An 18,644-nucleotide genomic window follows, 5' to 3' on the forward strand; every position below is an offset into this window, starting at 1 on the left:
TATTAATCACGACAGTAGCGCTCTCATCAGGTTTGATATCCGTGTTTAACTATAATACGAAGATAATTATGCTCTATAATGCTATTTGGTAGACATTCAATCTTTTTTAAAAATGGTACACTCATATGCTCAATAAATTTGTTCGAGACTGATATAAAAGACACTCAGTGAGCGACGGGCCGCGTCCGCGAAATAATACCAGTACCACTCATCCTGATGAAGGGCCCCCGATGGGCTAGAAAGTAGTCTGTGCCGCCACCGGACAAATATACGTGAGTGTTTAGCCGTTTTTATATCAGTTTAGTATAATGTCTCACTAAAGTTTGAATAATTTAAATTTGTTCGAGCTCAAGCAAGTACGTACCAATACCAATAATACATATCCACCATTTTGGTCGACTTCGAGCAATTTTCTTGAGACTTGTATCTGTTAACAGATTACGCATCTACAGTTCCTCTGGTGTTGCATATGTCCATGGGTGTCGTTGATCACCTCGGTGTTCCCGCCGTTCGTTTGCCCCCTTCTCTTATAAAAAAAAAATAAAGTTAAAAAATCAAGATAGAGTAGTATCCTATACTAAGTAATAAATTGAATCTCGCCATAGATTCATTAGTTTGCGTTGACCATACGTGGCCATGGTGCGAGGATGATAATTAAAAACTAAATATTGGCACTGGAACTGGTTTGGTTGCTGCGAAACGACAGTTTGCAAACCACGCTATTTGATTTACCGTGGGTTTCTGACAACAAAATCTTAATGATATTATAAATGCTATTGTTTAAATGGATGGATGTTTGTTTGTAGGTGTCTTCGGAACGGCTTAAAGTATGTCGCTGAAATTTGGCATAGATGTAGAACTTAGTCCGGAAGAACGCATAGGTTAATTATTAAGTTTATTTTTAAATTCCGGACCGATGGAATCGCAGGCAACAGCTATCTCTAGGTATAACTTATCGTCATTCCCGTCTTTCATATTTCACAAAACAGAGATAACTATATTTTTAATGGGGGATTTTGGTCTCGGAAAATCTCAGTTAGACCCACGGATGGAAGTATGGATGTTTGTAATAAGACTTCTTTTTTATTCTATAAAATTTGACATCCGAGGAATAGATATGCTTGTGTTTTTTATAATATGATTTCATAACTGCGCAATGGAATCAATGATTAGTTTTTTAAAATTTAATTTAGACAGTCATTGATTGTTAATTATAATTTAATAATGCCTTAGATACTTATATTATTTGAAGATTAAAACTAATCTGAAGTTTACATGTTTGTTGTGCATCCCGGAGGCCTAGTTTAGTCGTCTTTCCCTTCCCACCCTTTTTCTTATAAGGAAGGGATGGGAAGTGGAAGTGGACTTTCCGGATGAGAGGATGCATGGAAAGGGAAAATATTTTATTTCTGTGCATCCTGTCCTCCGTCGATTAAAGGTAGGCAACGCATATGCAATTGCGTATGTCTATGGGCAACGGTCACTTCGCTATTTCAGCGATTTCATGTAGCCGCTCGCTCGTTTGCCACCTTATAATATAAAAAAAAATGTTTCCAAGATTTGACGTAATATTTTTGTCATCGGTCAATAGTTCGTGACGCACTCAAATTCGTAACAAAACATTCTAGATAAGGTTCAAGTTAAGGAAGTTAAACTTGTTTCGTTTATTTCAAAAAGCTAATTAAATTTTGTGGTCATTGTATTTGCATAATCTAGCGCCATTAAATCAAGTTCATTCGCAAATCAATCAACGAATTTTATCATTTATATAAATATCAGCTCGCGAAACTCGTATCAAAAAGGATTCTTGTCTGTTTTTTTAAGGAAGTGGGAAAATAATCATCATCTCGCTCACGTTCAATCGGTTTTTTCCCGTCGGGCCGATTGACACCATGTGATCAAAAAATTATTCCCCTTTCGCTGATTTATCCGATTGGGGTAGCCGATCGACCCAATGGGATACATCCTTCTATGTTTTAACAATTAATGGAAAATCAAATGACAATCAAAATCCACTATCGAATCCCAATTATATGGGTTGAATTTTCAATCAGTCTACACGGTTAATTACAAAGATATTTATGCATAAGGAAGTAAAACTAATCTTGGGTTTCTGAGACCAAAATATTCGTTTAAAATAATTTGATTAATATAGACATTTTTCTCTCAGAAACCCATGATAAATAATGAAACTAAAACACCAACTATAATGACTGAAGATGGCGTAACCTTTGATGGTTACATGACTTGCAAATAGAACATACGAGGAAGCGAAGTACGGTGAATGTAACATCTTTCGAAACATAAATTAGCAATAAAGAGATCAGATAAGGAAATGCAATAGGTCGTGATGAAGTACCTATTCGTGATATTTGATGTTAGTATCCAGGTTCCACTGTCGAAACAAATACAAAAACGTTGCTATCTCCATTTTGACAATTAATAAGGGACGACAAATATGTTAAGTTTTTGGCAGTTATATCTCTCTGTAACATCAATTCTGCAAATAATCTAACTTCTTATTATTATAAATGCGAATGTTTCGATGGATGGATGTTTGATTCGTGGCAGGCTTTATGAATCTCGCTGAAATTTGCCATAGATGTCGAACATAGTCTGCAGGAACAAATAGGTTACGATCTAAGTTTTTTTTATAATTTCTCCTGCACGGAGTCGCGGACAACAGCTAGTGATAACTGATGATATTGAGCTGTCTCTTTAATTAATCATAATAAGTCTCTTAATGTAGATTTCTCCCAAGTAAGATAAGTTTTTGATTACAGTTTCGATTTCTTAATTATTTAAGTTTTACAAAATATTTTATAAAAAAATTTACTAATCAACTTTTATCTTCTAGTTTCGTTATTGAAATGTTGTGTAAACTGCACTTTTTGTACTAGATTTTTTTCGCATTTGACAAAGTTGTAAAATACTTGTTCAAACCTATTTTAATGTTGACGAAGCCTTGGAATGATATTTTTTGCTTCGCGACTTTTTTATTACACAGTTCGGTGTGCATATTGTAAGGTTAAACGTTTTACACTAGTTTTGTGAACATTTTTATTGATCTGTTATTTGCAATAAATAGACCAATAATTTTAATGTTGACGTGCGACATAAGGTCATCGAAACTACAACTAACCTCAATTATTATGGTTTTACTTGCGGTCACCCGCGACTTCATCCGAGCGGAATTAAAAAAACATAAGTAGCTTTATATTCTTCCAGATTATGTTCCATACATATGATAAATTTCATCGTAATCTGGTCAGCTGTTTTGTAGATACCGCGAAACAAACTGCTATCCAGCCATCTAAACATTCGCTTTTATAATATTGGAAAGATTAGTAAGAAGTAAGATTTATTAATACAAATAAAATCATTTTTAGTTAAATTTGAAATTAAGAAATTTAGTGATGCAATGTTAATAATACAGATTCGTTAATATATCGCTGATCAATGACCTTGAAGTATGAGGAACTTTAAATTTAGATGATATTGTGTACTAAACAAATAATTGGCAATTTGTTGAATATTTCAATTCATAACTGTTATATTTTGCTAATATTGAGTTAAGTTGGGATGATAATATCTTAAGGAGGGCTAGACCAATTATAAAATAAATTCGAAACCATAACCAATTAAATCGGTAGTCCGTATCCTTTTAGTCATTTTAGCATAATTCGTAGAAATAGCGAAGCAACCGCCTTTAGTCGAAGGAGGATATGACGCACAGAAAAGGGATATTTCTCCTTTTTTATAAGAGAAGGGGGCAAACAAGCGGCGGGAACACCGAGGTGATCAACGACACCCATGGACATCTGCAACACCAGAGGAACCGCAGAACTCCTTCCTTTGCCTTCCATCAAATTCACGTCCCCTTCCCGTCAATTATGTTATTGGCTCTAATTGTTCAGTTTCTATACAATGTCATATTCCGTAAAACATATCAGCTGTTCGTTTAGCCAAATCCTTGTCTGCGTTAAAAATACGTGATATTTAATGTCAGTATTTGCAATCGCCTTCAAGATATCCTGTTTATACTTTGACCTTTAAAAGACAGGACATGTCAAGCTCGAATTCCTCTCAGTCAAATAAAAACAAGCAATTCTTAACTTGCTTGTAAGTGTGCTCGTTTCATGTGTGTTCATAAATAAATTACAATTTTATGGGAACGACAGCTTGGTAGTGTCATGTTTGATTTTCATCTTTATCTTACTGGCAGATATTGACACAACTGCGGCTCTTTGCTTAGTCCGTTCCTTTATAGTCAAAGTGTTTTTATTAAGACTAAGATGACCTACATTTTGATAGATTACATCTTTTTTATTGCATATTTACAAGTGTTTATAGCATTATTTATAAAATAGTTTATACATATTTGTGAAGATCTTGACACTTTAATAAGGACAAAGAAATATAGTTTAGTTATATGCATGATATATGAGATTAATTAATTATTATAGCTTGGAACAAGGATATATGTAAAAACTAGCTGCCGCCCGCGACTTTGTCCACGCAGAATTAAAAAAAAGTAAATTAGGCTCTATGTTCTTCCTGACTATGTTCTACATCTATGCCAAATTTCATCGTTACGGAGATGTCTTCTAACAAATATCCATCCATACATTCGCATTTATAATATTAGTAATATGACTGTTAAATGTATAAAAGAACAGGAATAAATTTAACAATTATTTAGATATATATTTCTTTTTTTTGTAATCTTTTAAGTATTTCAAAGAGAGTTCAAAGAAAGAAAAGGATTCGAACCGACCCACGATCGTAAACATTTGGTAATCCGTACCCATAAGACTATTGGCGTTACAAAGCAGATATTATATTTCCATGTTTAATGTCATATTTACGATAAAAATACAATTTTTATCTATTAAAATAATTGTTGAACTTTTTACGAAAGACCGATTGCAGCAAACTTTGACTCACGTATTTTGGACATGAAATTCTAAGAAACACTCATCATACTTTATACTAATATTATAAATAAGAATGTGTGGATGGATGGATGTTTGTTTGTTTGGCGATATCTCCAGAACAGCTGAACCGATCACAATTAAATTTGGCACGCATATAGAATATAGTGTGGAAGAACACATAGGCTACTAATTAAGTTTTTTTTTAATACCGCTCGGAGGGAGTCGCGGGCGACAGTTAGTTTTATATAAACTTTTGTAATACGTCGTTTGTATATTTTGTAAGAACGTATTTTTCTTACGATTACATTTTTTGATAGCCTCTTGATTGATATTTAAGATTTTAAAATCTTTGAAATGTCTATTTGTTTAGTTATTTCGTAAATGGGACAAGAGATGTCTTTAGGATTATGTTTAATGATAAAGATATAAGATATTTGTATAGCTATGACATTATTTATTTTATAAAAAAGAATACTTTGGACCCGACTGACAGGTGTGTCAATTCACGAGGGAAGTGTCATAATCATCATCAGCTCACTATACGTCCCCAATGAATGGCTCGACTCCTACTCTAAGTTATGGCTGACTATTGTCAACCACGCTGGTCCAGGTTGACTTCACACATATCTTTGAATTTATTCCCAGATATGTACCATCACGATGTTTTTCTTCAGCGTAAAAACGACGGATAAATTTACATATGTAAATCGAATATCGAGAAATTCATAGGTACATGGCGGGATTCGAACTCAGGACGTGCAGATTACAAGAGCTTCGCCCCTGAGCTACCGATTTTCTCATTCGCGAAGGGAGTATCGTTCGATTCGTATTGTTCCCCGGATTGGCATTAAGTCTAATAAGTTTATTGTTTTTTTTTATTTTGTCTGATTTCTTGTTAACCAATATAATGAAACTAAATCATATAATCCTAATTTAGACTATGACAAAGTATTCTAAAATTGGGTGTTCAATTTTAGCATAGAAAAACCATTAGGAATTTACGTTTGAATTTCAAACAGTAGTTATTGAATAGATCCGTTTGTTAGTTCCTTGTACAAAGAATTAATCTGGCAAAGGATTTAAAATTAAATAGTAGCATTTTGGTTGCAAAATATTAAAGCTTTAATGTCATAACGGTCACATCAATTTATGCAGATACGAAATAAAGGCGCGTTTCCACTGTACGCGATTACAACTAGGAAATAGTTCGAGTCCGTCCGTAATTGAACTTTTATTGCTATGACATCGGTAATAGTACATAACTATCCCTTTCATTCAATATGAAAAAACTGTGATAACAATAATGTACAATATAAATTGTGAAAATTTAAATTAATCTTCTTTCGAAGGTCGGCGATCATTAAGGCAACTTGTACCCTTGACACCGAGGCTTTGAATAGAAAACTGTTACTTTTTCCAAAACACTACGTAGGTTCTTAAGCCGGGACGTTCGTCTTCGATCTATACTTCGCTTTCCTTTAATCTTTCCCAGTGCATTGAGCTTGAAATAAGAATTAAGCTTAAAATTCATGCTCATAAGACACAAGACGGCAATAGGTCAAAATATGGAGCAATCCGTGTTCGTCCGATGTCGGCAGTTTACTATGGAAACGCACCTTTAGTATGACGAAAGTAAAATATCGTAATATAAAAAGTGCAAATGTAAATATGGACACTAAACTATCACGAATTTGCCATTAGTTGCAGTGACCGAGCGAGCTAGTGAATTACATAAACTGACCGATTCTATGCAGATGCATATCTTACATAACTATCGACCTTTAGGTATGATTTAGCAATATCTGTAATAATGGATGTGGCAATTGCTTTCGCTTCGCCGTAGCGACCTCTCGTGGGCTCCGACCTCTGTATATTTATTTAACCGGAGATCGTCAATGTGATGACACAGATGTTATTAAGTTACCAGATGTTTTGTGGAAATCGTAAATGAGATTTGTATGAACTGCGAAATTAGATACTATTTACAATGACCTTTATTGACATATATTCATCTCTTACATTCCTTTTAAATAAAACAGAGACAACATGTCAATACAATAGACAATCTTATTAATATTATAAATGCGAAAGTTATTATAAAATGGATGTTTGTTAGAAGATATCTCCGGAACGGATCATGATGAAATTTGGCATAGATATAGAATGTAGTCTGGAAAAACAAATTAGCTACTAATTGCCAGTACAAGTCGCGGGCAACAGCTAGTAATATTGTAAATGCGAAAGTGGTGATGTATGGATGGATGTTTGTTAGATGGTAGATCTAGAACGTCTCAACATTGTCCGGAAGAACGAGTAGGCTACTAGTTGAGTTTTTTTATTTATATTTCGTGCGGTGGAAGTTGTGTGTGACAGCTAGTACTATAAATAAATGAAAGAGTTCGTATACGTTAATGTTATAATCGAATCGGATTCGATTCTGGTTGTAAAAGTAGTACAAATTAAAAATCGATTGGATGGATTTCAAATTCGGTGAAAATGCAAAGCATTTGTACTAAACATATTGTCGGGTTATAATGAGAAGTTAACATGTTTTGAAACAAGTGTATTGACAGTGGAAACACAGTTTGTCAATTATTCTATTTGTGTAGTATACTTGCGTGCTAGTTATTTGCGTGTATTAAATATAATCACAATTATTCGTACAGGAAAATGTTGTCTTCGGTGAATGTTGTAATTTGGAAGTTTGTTAGTTAAATTGGTGTTTGTAAATTGTTACGACCATTTTTAAAATGTCAGCCATTGATATTGCAAGATTCGAATTAAATAACTACTGTAAAATTATTTAAAATATTTTTATTAAAATTATAAGTATATTGTATTATGTTTTGTTAGGTTATGTAAAGTTTTTTTATGTGTAGTTTTGTTCAGATCGTATTTTGACATAATTGACGATGACGATACGAAGGTTCTTGGCGAAAATGTTCGTGTTAGACCCACTGAATTAAATTCGGCGATTTAGGTGTCGTTCGACTCGTATTTCTTCTCTAAGTGTCATGGTTTTTTTATGAGAACAAAAGACATTCAGACTCTTGGACCGTACTCTTTTTTATACATATTCCTTATGCTAAATTACTAAAGCGAGTTCCTTTTGTTTCCTTTTGTTATCTTATATATAAAATTCTCGTGTCACAATTTTCGTTCCCATACTCCTCCGAAACGGCTTGACCGATTCTCATGAAATTTTGTGAGCATATTGAGTAGGTCTGAGAATCGGCCAATGTCTATTTTTAATCTCGCGCGGACGGAGTCGCGGGCGACAGCTAGTTAATTTATACTATTATTTTATTCAATGGTTTAACCTGTGGTTATGGAGGCAGGAGAATTACACCTTATCTTCGTAGACCCTCCACCATCGTTGAATCTCTGTTCCGTAGTTTCTGGGTCACATTCAATCAGGTTTATTGATTGTTTAATTAACCAATTGTGTTCATAACCGTTCACAAACAGTATAATTAATAATCTTCAGTGGCATTGCCTACATTCATAATCATAGATTAACTGTGAATTACAAAAGGGCATTGAACTCTGAGTGCTGAAAACAAAAGACTAACAATTACCAAGTGCTTCTGTAGAGGCTATGTTTCTTTGTATGGTCATCGAATTAAAAGCTTGTCTTGTCTATAATTTTAATAGTATAATTATTTGTTTATGTTCTTGCGTCATAGATGAGATAACATAAAAGTAGAGTTGATATTATTGACGGCTTAAAATTAAAATGTGAAAAAGTCATTTTTTGTTTTAATAAAAATGGATATAATTGTGCGATAATGATTTCATTACCCTAGTAATAGTTAAGTTATTAACGTGGAAATGGCGCTAGTGCTAATGCTAAAAATAATCTTTGTCAAAGATTATAAAATGGGAGAATTGCAGACCTTCAAGGAAATAGATAGTACAAGCATATAGAATTAATATTCATACATCTGTGTTGATGTAATAAATATTATTGGATTTAATCAATGTACATTGACGTTACCGTATGAAAACAGAGAATCCTTATTATTGACTTTACTTTCACTTTGTTTAACGGATATCTATGTACCGATATTTTTCTAAATTGGGTGTTGATCTATCATTTTGTATGCTTGTTTGTGTTTATGTAAATTTGAGTTTCCATTGTCTAAATATTTGTAGAAAAACATCGCAAAAATGGCATCGCGTAGACTCGCCCAAGATAGTAGGTCACCTAGTTGCTGCTTTTGTCGTTTAATTAGGAAAATAGGTAAAATATGTTGATTTGTCATATAACATGTGGTAACCCAGTTGGCCATTGCGTTAATTATAAAACAATAGCTGTCGCCCGTGATTCTGTTCGCGTGGATTTAAAAAACTTAATTAGTAACCTATGTGTTCTTTCAGGGTACAACATCTGTGCCAAATTTCAAGATCTATGCAGCCGTTCTGGAGATACCAACTAACAAACATCCATCCTACTAAACATTCGCATTTATAATATTAGTAAGATTTAGGATTAGCGTTAAAAATTAAGAAAATATTGCTTATCTACTTTTTATTACACATATGCGTTACGAATTAATATTTATGCAGTAATTATTGGTTGTAACAGATATTATCTGTGCAAATATTTGTCCTAAAAATAAACAGATGGCGCTGCTTCATTGTTCTCGACTTATTTAACTACATTTATATATTTAATTGTAACAAATGAAACACTGACATCAATTTTAATCTATGTTAGTAGAATTTGTGACTCGTATTATATATTAATCACATTTTATTTATGTATGTTATGTTGGTGGAAATTAGACCCTAATTCATAAACAAAGAGTTTATATTTGATTAACAATACCTTTATGAACTTCTTATTAACTTAAATTATGTCGAATTTTACATTCATCAGTTTGCACAATTTTCTGAACAAGAGGAACAAACACTGACCTGACTGTCTGATACATGGATGGGCTATGAACCGTGGTATTTTGTGCCTATTTGGTTTTCGCCATTTTGGCACTGATGATTTCAGTCGCTAGCGTTACTGAGGATATGAACTCATGATAGTGATGGAAATAATTGTCAAGAACTTTAAAGCAAAAGCTATAAAAACTTTATATTCTTTTCTATTATTATTAAGAGATTATATTTATTTAGTATATTTTCCTTTTCCTATTTTTCTCCATGAAAATCTAAATCAAAAGATATTTGGTAATTAAAAAAATATACTGTTTTTAGGTATTAAAGTCACCTTTGTCCTTGTCGCGTCTACATATACTTTATCTATACAACAAATAAAGTGAGTCAACATTATATGGTATTTCCGTTTTTTTTCCTGAGAGTCGCCATCTTTGTCGGACTTGTTCACTCCCAATGGCACGATTGCCGACATAAATATGAGACTTTTTTATTTAATTATATCCTTACCGTTTTTGAGGTTAAATTGTCATTTTTTTAACTTGTACGTTATGTTGTAACATTCAGTTTACACTGCCTAAATAGTGAAATAATACGTCTTTCTCTTCGAAGAAAAAAACAAAAAGTAAAACAAAAATTGCATTACCTAAGTTAGTACTTACTTATCGTCTTCTACCAAACGACTAAGTTTGTAGAAGACGATAATCAGTCTTAAAAGTATATTATCTTACTTATTTAATATTAAAAATGCGAATGTTTAGATGGATGGATGGATGTTTGAAGGTATCTCCGGAACAAGTGAACGGATCTCGCTGAAATGTAGCATAGATGTAGAACATAGTCTGGAAGAACACATAGGCTACTAATTCTTTTTTTAATCCCGCACAGACGGAGTCGCGGGCGACATCTAGCGATTTTATAAAAGTGAATGTTTAGATGAATCGATGTTTGTTTAAAGGTATCTCTGGAACAACTCTACGTATTTTTCTTAAATTTGGCATATAGATGTAGAAGATAGTCTGGAAAGAGACGTGGGCGACAACTAGTTGTTCATATCTCTCAAATAGAGACGATATCCTAGAGTTCCATACCAATAAAATAGTTATTTTTGTTGATTTATTAGTCTCTTACTCCGAGTGAAACTATAGTAGTTGGGGTTAACCAGCATTGCTATTTACAGTATACGTCTTAAAAGTTTGCGAACAATAGCTCGTGTGATTGTCTGTGTTGCGTAAAGCGTTCCCACGAATAATTTCAGTTGTATAATAACAGCACGCAACTTTGTCTTATTTGTTTCCTCGTCATTTTTGTTACTTATATTGTCGTTGGTTTACATTCTAAGTTATTAAATGTATAATTATATTATAATTTATGATTATACTAATTTAAGTATAGAAAGTTGCGTGCGTTGGATAAGATCTTAGGACTTAGGAGTTTAAAATGATGGGGATGAGTCCCAAAAACTGGAAAAACTGTTAACCCTTAAGTTGGAAAAGTATAAAATACACAAAACTATCATAAAAAAATTATTAAAAAAATCTGAAAAACTTAGTTTTCCTGAAAACTTATATATGCCACAACATACATTGTCAAATTAAGGGTTAAAGATATGTATTTGGTTGTGATGTCTTCAGTTTTATACATTTACTAGCTGTCGTCCGCGACTCCGTCCGCGCAGGATTAAAAATAGATGTTGGCCGATTCTCAGACCTACTCAATATGCTCACAAAATTTCATGAGAATCGGTCAAGCCGTTTCGGAGGAGTATGGGAACGAAAATTGTGACACGAGCATTTTATATATAATATAAGATTTTAGTCTCAGAAACCGTTAGTGAGCGCGGTAAATGCAACCTTTCACATGTTTCTCTACGGTCGACCCTGTTATACAAGAGTAAAAGGATGTCCGTGATATTACTTAACATAAAACGCGTCATATGCATATTGCCAAGTAAACGTAGAATACTTTTAAAAATAATATTACATTTTTAAACATCAAAATTAAAAAAAAAACAGTGAGTCTAGTCTTTTGGTTTCCGGAGGTCAGGTACCCCTTTCCCACTATTATCCAATAAGAAACGGAAAAAGAGAAAGAGAATGGATGTTTGTGAGGTATATCCGGAACGGCTCAAGTGATCTTGATGAAATTTGGCACAGATATAGTATGTAGTTTGTACAAATTAAGTTTTTTTTTTCAATTTTGCGGGGACGAAGTCGCGGGCGATAGCTTGTATATATCAGTATTGTAATACTTAATAACACTTTATCTACTATTGTAAATATCAATAACAATAAAACATACAACTAAACGATTACGAAACGTTGCAGTATTGTATTATACAGAACAATGTAGGCCGGCGTACCATTTCGATGTGCTCTATAATTTTGCAGTGTTATTTCGAAATTGAACTTGACCTCACGACAGTTTTTTGTTCACGTGTCACTTGTTTTTGTACTTGACATATAATTTATTTTGTACATTCTGTTTGCTATATTTTGCTTTTAATGAAGTTACGTAATACAAGCGGTAAATGATCAAACATGTTTGTCAAATTTTGTTTGAAAATTATGTGATAATACAAAGCTTTCAGAGCGTCGGTAGCTCACAGGTTAATATTTGATTTGTAATCTGCAGATCCTGGATTCGATTCCCGCCATGTACCAAGGTTTTCGATTTTAGATTTATATATGTACATTTATCCGACATTCTTACGGTGTAGGAAAACATCGTGATGCAACCGGCATATATTTACGAATGAAGACAGAGAAATCTGTGAAGTTAACCTGCATTGGGCCAGCGTGGTTGACTATGGCCTAGGCAATGACTTAGGGTAGACTCCGAGCATCTTAATAGGGAAGTATAGTGAGCTGATGATATAGCGTTGTTTCGTCTATTTGTCATGTTCGTTGCTTAATTATACTTATTTGTTTATCATGTTTTATTTTACATATAAATTTAATCAATCTATTCATTATATTTTGTTTGGAATTAATACGAAAATAATAGCATATCGAAATTGCAACCGAATGCGGTTACGGTCGGGCGGTCGCCGTCTGACAGATGTTCGATATGTTGTAATTACATCGCTGTTCATATTAAGTCAATTGTGTGTAATCGCTTTACCCAACCGGCATTGTATACACAACAATTTAAATTGCAGATTAAAAAAAAAATTCAGTAAAAAGTTTGTATTGTTACGCCGATTTTTCAACAAGATATCAAAAATGTTTTTAGAATACTTTTTGTTCAATTCGTTATAAAGACATAAATTCTAGATTTTTGTAAATAAATAGGACTAGGAAATAAAGTAATAAAAGTAAAATATTTTTACTTTTAATTTCTTCATTATAATAAGACTAGCTGTCGCCCGCGACTCCGTCTGCATAGAATTAAAAAAAAGGTAGCCTATGTCTTCTTTTGGACTATGTTCTATATTTATGCCTAATTTCGACGAGATCCGTTGCGCTATCCGGAGATACCGTCAAACAAACATCCATCCATCCATCTAAACATTCGCATTTATAATATTAGAGTAAGATTAATCGTCAAACAGTTTGTTAATTGATAACTGAATGCTGTAAAGATTTTACTTTGCTATTTAAATAATAAATGCTTACAACTATTGTTAACCTACTAATATTCAGTACAAATTCAAATAAAATTTAATAAATAATAATACATAACACAAGGACTCTGAACATCCTATTCTAATTCTACATAGTCATAAATCTAGCTCACATAGGTCAACAAGTTAAAATACTAATTATAATAATATTACAATCCATTCAAAGAATTACATATACAGGATGCTACGAGGAAATTCCCTCTAAGGTCCATTAAACGTGGCTTGTAGGGCCCTGACCCTAAGATCTAAATGTCGTGATGAGACTGGATTAATTAATTATAGGGTCTGCGACATTGGTCCTCGTGGGATTGTGACCCGGAACTTTTAGGTCAGAAGACCGCATCCGTCCGGGTCATCTGTTTAAAATATTATATTATATTTATATGTATAAATAATTAAATGCTTGTTCTAGCGACCTACATGTTTACTTGGATTATCTGAGCTTAATGATAAACGTAAGATAATATATTAATAATATTATTTTTATATTGGAAAAAATCTAACCAATCCTCGTGATTTGGGGCAAATGTTTTATTTTATGTAGTTTACCATATCATTATTCTTTTCTTTCTTTTTAGCAGGTATTTTAAAGGCTTAAGGGATGTCAGTGAAATTGGTATAGATGTATAACACAGGCTACTTATGATATACGGGTCCCGTGGAATACGTTTGATTCTCATATGACTTCTTATTGAAATTTGGCACTGATACAGAACAAAGACTCGAGTGACATAAGATACATTTTAAATCCTGTGCATACGAAGTCGCGGACGATAGCCAGTCTTATTTCAATGATGCAATCGCAGGTTCTAAGCGTATCGACTCCGCTATCGTTAAATTCAGTGTTCCGAGACCGTTACTTAATATGATTATATTATCGGTTCACTTGTTACTTATAACTAAGTCTAACACTTATATTACATATTCTGTTATAGCATTTTCATACATAGTTATAGCCGGAAAACTTTCCTGTTATTGCGTATGTAAAGGACGTTACATAGAAAATAATTATGTTAAATATTTCCTTGTTTTGTTAAAACATTTAAATTTTAGTAATATTATAAATGCGAATGATTGAATGGATGGATGTTATTACGTATTTCAAAAATGACTTCACATATCTCGATTAAATTTGACAGATATATAGAACATAATTTGAAAGAAAGGTTAGGCTAGTTGATATGTTTTATTTAATTTCTCACGAACGAAGTCGCGGGTAAAGTATAGTTTAAATGATAAAGGAAATAGTTTAAATTTTGTGTGTCAGTACAGACAGCTTTAAGCGATCCGAGTACGACCAATTTGGTTTTAGCAGTCAATTATTATTGCGGTTCGTGTATGCCAGCCCGAAATTACCAATAAATTAAGGTTAACGATTTTAGGCTAATGGTAATAACTAGTAAATAACCTATATAGTGCATGTATTTTCCTAACTTAGAAGTTGAACAACGTAACAAAATAATGGAATTTGAGTGATATTGTGTTTAGAACTGTTCTTTGTAAGTATATTTTTCTTGAAAAAGACTTCAACGATTGAGGTACATACTCGTAAATATCAATACGTGAAAAGAAAACATTTACTCCTTGAGAAAATAGCGCGAAAGAATGAACCTAATTTTACAATAGTTAAAGTATTTTTTTAATGTGAATATTTGTCGTGGTAATTCGATTAATAGAAATCTATGGATTCGATCGACCCAATGGGAATAAAAGAATCACATGGGGCCTGAAACACCCAACAAATAGGTGACCACTGCTGTTTCTATCCACTTTACTATTTAATTTCCCGGGATTTCACTTACAGTACAATGTAGAGCCTAGTCAATGAAAACAATAAATTAAATATTTTCTCTTTATAATATTATATTATCGAAAAAATATACAGTCGAATTGAGAACCTCCTCCTTTTTGAAATCGGTTAAAAATTAAATGAACAGACGTTGCAAAATGAAAGTAAAAAAAACTAGAAGTTGCATATAACTCGCAAAACAATATGAAATAATATTTGTATTGAAGATTCGCATCCATTAATTTCTTATGCAACTCGTTTCAAGTGAACAGTTTCTATCGTTAGAAGAAACAGTAGAGCGTAATTGTATGTTATGTCATGTAGCCTTTCTAGTTACAACTGTGATCCATTGTGATGAAATGTCAGATTTATTGATAGTTTAATATTTAGAATAACTTTTCAAAGACGTGGCATTTAATATGCTTTCGTATGTTACATAATGGTCAAAAAATATTTGTTTTGTTTGTACATTTCTGAAACCAATATCTCAGTTTAATATCTATATTTCTATTTTATCAAACATAATGAAAGGGATGACATATTTTATATAGATATTATGATGGCACAAACCAAACGTTAGATAATTTAATTTGTTTAAATTGTAACTAATATGTTATAACATAGAGCGTCGGTGGCTCAGGGGACAAGCACTTGACTTGCAATCTGCAGATCCTGGGTACGAATCCCGCCATGTACCAATGTGTTTTTCAATTTCCGATTTATATATGTACATTTATCCGACGTTCTTACGGTGAAGGAAAACATCGTGATGCAACCTGCACATATCTGAGAAGATATGTGTGAAGTCAACCAACCCGCACTTGGCTAGCGTGGTTGACTGTGGCGTAATCACTCTTAACTTAGGGTAGGCTCCGAGCCCCTTGGTGGGTACGTATAGTGAGCTGATGATGATGATGTAATAACAAATAATCAAGTATTTCTTACAATAAATGTAGAAGAAGCGAGAGAAGTGTATACCGCTCCAAATGAAGGTCTATGGCCTCTGCCTACCCCTTCTGGGTTACGAGCGTGAGTTATGTTGTTTCCAACTTTCAATCAGTTCCGGTGATGTATTTTTCCGTTTACGTTCATACTGAAGTTTATATACATATTTAGTATAGGTCTTAGGCTACTATCTATTTTTAAGCCTGCGCAGACGAAGTCGTAGCTAGTATTAGTTTATTTATTATTCTAAATTTGTCTTCACAATGCCCTATTGTTTCTGTATCGCAATATAATTTAGTTTATATTTGACGTTGTCAATCAGAGCGTGGCTACTGATCACATGAAGGAAGTTTGTAACTACTTCATGACGACACACAAGAGTGCGTCGTATGTATGTGTATACATACACATACATACATTTATATGCTGCTAGTTTGTCTAGTGTATATTCACGAACTGATAATTGTTGAATTATGAAGCTTTTACATTTTTATTTACAATAAATTTTCATTAATAAGACACGAACAAGATAAAAAAAAAACAAAAACTGTTTTTTTTAGCATAAGAAACAAAATAGATACGTAACCCCGCCGCAACATTTAGACTACTTTACCGCCTGAGACCTAAATCTCCGTCTAAAACAGATTACATGACAATATGTTTGATATAAGATTTTGGTCTCAGAAATCGGCTTTAAATAGTAGGATAATAATAATTCAAATAAATAATAGTATAATTTTATATCGACTATTTCCTCTGTATTTATAATAGATACGAGTTTACCTTTTATTATTAAATTTTGCGTAATTAAAAATGTACATTAAGTACCGTTTACATCGTAAATGATGCCCAGGACTAATAAAAAGTTAAGTAATAAGTGAAGGTTACTTTATTTCTAAGATAAACTTAATTCTGGATATTTTATGAAGGTTATCCTTTCGATTTAAAGATGTATAATAACTAAGTGTTATTATAATATCAATATAATTGAAATACAAGTCGTCATTTATACTTTTTTTAAATATTATGATCGACTTTCATGACAGAACTACTGGACCGATTTAAATGTAATTTCCTACTGATAAAGATAGATAGATAATCAAGAGTCTGAAAAGGGACATACGTTACATAGGTTTTTATTGCGAACAAGGGTTGTAGGAGTTTGAAACTTAATTATTAGTCTGTTGATATGATATAAATAAATATGAAATTCAAAGTTTGTATAAGATTAACCCTCAAAAGTGTAAAATAACAATTGGAAATAATGGATGGATGTTTAGAAATATGTAAGGTTTAGGTGATTGTTTTGTAAGTTTACGATAAGAGAAAAAATATTAGAGCTATTTTGATGTAAAATTTTTAAAGTTATTACAAAATGATACTTAAAAACATTATTCCACGCGGACGAAGTCGCGGGTACATCTAGTATTATTGTAAAGGAATACTCACTTAATTTTAATTAGTATAGAATGTTAAAAAAAAATTGTAAAATATGCATGAAATTTTATTATTGAAAATATTTTTTTTAATCATTTTTATATTAATAGTCCGTTTAACAAATTTTTAAATTATGAATTCTCGATAGTTTTTTAAACTGAACATTTATGTTAATAGCTTTAACATGTTCTGTATTAGGTTTACATATTTAATTTGTTTACCTTAAATTTAAATTTATTTAATAAAATATCTATCAATAAGTCTTCGATTTACGACTTCAAAATATCATTGATTTGAACTGTTGGATGTTTTTAATAGTGTTGAGTGCAGACTTAAACATTCTGCCAAAGAAGTGGCATACTGGCCAGTAACCTTTGCCTTTTTTTATGAAAAAATAAAGGTGAAAAAGAGAAGAGAATCGCGCGGGAATTGTTATGTCGTGAATAGAGTTAGTTGGAATTTTTAATGTAAATCTTACTAATATTATAAATGTTAATGTTTGGATGGATGAATGGATGTTTGTTTGAAGGTATCTCCAGAACTGCTTAACGGATCTCGATCAAATCTGGCATCTTTATAGAACATAGTCGGGAAGAACGCATAGGCTACTAATTTCTTTTTTAATTTCGCACGGAGGGAGTCGCGAGCGACAGCTAGTATGTATATAGATTTAGTATTTTAACAACTAATAAACTAATTTTGGTTGCCGTACTGTTTTCAATTTATAGAGTATGTTTCTGCAGTGAAAATACAAATGTATTTTCACTGAAGAAACATGTATGTAAACATATGACAGTCGTGTTATCCATATTAAGGTTACCGGTAGTAAATCAATTAACTTATTTCGATACGATTCCTAGTTTTCTCTGTAAACGTAAATACCGTGATCTATGTACAACGATGTAGAGACACAAGAAGTGGCTTATGTTAAACTATTTTTTTATAATTGGCCCAGTTATATAGAAAATAATTAAGAAAACTCTATGAATTTGATATATAGACATCTCGTCACTTCGGGGAA

At 32.5% G+C, this 18,644-nt stretch overlaps 1 protein-coding gene across 7 annotated transcripts in view; it reads left to right on the top strand.

Annotated features, from left to right (window-relative positions):
• Adamts-like (A disintegrin and metalloproteinase with thrombospondin motifs like) overlaps window positions 1-18,644 on the top strand; it is a 138,315-nt gene that overhangs the window by 31,569 nt on the left and 88,102 nt on the right. The gene's annotated exons all lie outside the window — the stretch shown is intronic.

The sequence above is a fragment of the Papilio xuthus genome, unplaced genomic scaffold (genome assembly GCF_000836235.2).
Source record: "Papilio xuthus unplaced genomic scaffold, Pxut_1.1 DF829758.1, whole genome shotgun sequence".
NCBI lineage: Eukaryota > Metazoa > Arthropoda > Insecta > Lepidoptera > Papilionidae > Papilio > Papilio xuthus.